Source organism: Cebus imitator, unplaced genomic scaffold, assembly GCF_001604975.1.
Source record: "Cebus imitator isolate Cc_AM_T3 unplaced genomic scaffold, Cebus_imitator-1.0 Scaffold274, whole genome shotgun sequence".
NCBI lineage: Eukaryota > Metazoa > Chordata > Mammalia > Primates > Cebidae > Cebus > Cebus imitator.
Genome location: NW_016107589.1, coordinates 835,204 through 836,451, shown reverse-complemented (window position 1 = coordinate 836,451; position 1,248 = coordinate 835,204).

The following is a 1,248-nucleotide window of genomic DNA, read 5'->3' as shown; positions in this document are numbered from 1 at the left end:
ATTCTCCTGCCTCAGCCTCCCGAGTAACCGGAATTACAGGTGCCTGCCACCAAGCCTGGCTAATTTTGTATTTTAAGTAGAGACAGGGTTTCTCCATGTTGGTCAAGTTGGTCTCGAACTCCCAACCTCAGGTGATCTGCCCACCTCAGCCTCCCAAAGTGTTGGGATTACAGGCGTGAGCCACTGCACCCTGCCACCTTTACTTCTTATATGAATTGTGGTCTCATTTCTCCATGCATCCAAAAGTCAATTCCCTTTAGATGCCCTACCACCTCCTATAACTTTTCTAAAACGAAAATTGCATTTCCTTTATCTCCAAAATCATTATTTCCTTATCCCCATGCCATTTTTCTTAGTCTACAGAGCCCACAATTCTGTTTTGATTCTTCCTTCTCTTGTACTCAGTAAGCAAGTCCTCTTCCCAGTTTTCTCTCACCATAGTTTTTCTGTGCCCATCCTTTCCTGAACAAATGGCTTGGTCTCCTAGTCAGTTTTCCTATGTTTAATCCTATCTTCTCTCAACAAATACAGTTATTCTACTCAAGGCTTTATAATAGCTATCACCTCAAATATAAATTTCTCAATCTGCCAAAGTCCTCCAAAAATTTAGCCTTATTTTGTTCCCTCCACTCGTACGTACACCTCCCTATTGGTTAGTATAACCCCTGTTCTTATTACATTTGTCTCCATATTGCCACCCACCACCCCCACCAGATGCTTACACCTTCCATTTGGTTTGCTAGTCTCATTTATCACCTTCTCTACCAACTGAAAATGAAATGGACCTTTTCCACAAATTTCTCCCAACTTTTAGAGCTTGTGTTTATATCACATGCCTTTTGAAGACTGCTTTAGGAATACAATGTTATTTTTTTTTCCTTTCTTGTTTGAAATATGTCCATGTAAGAAGGAATTTCATTTTCTAACTCTTGGACTAAGTGAATACCTTTCTATCACCTCACAAAGTCTGTATCTTCTACTTCCTTAGCATCCTAATAAACTGTAGTTCTAGTAAAGGCAAAAAGATCTGTGACTTTTTTTCTTTCCAAGATGGAGTTTCGCTCTTGTTACCCAGGCTGGAGTGCAATGGCACAACCTCGGCTCACTGCAGCCTCCGCCTCCTGGGTTCAGGCAATTCTCCCGCCTCAGCCTCCTGTGTAGCTGGGACTACAGGTGTGCGCCACCATGCCCAGCTAATTTTTGTATTTTTAGTAGAGACGGGGTTTCACCATGTTGACCAGGATGGTC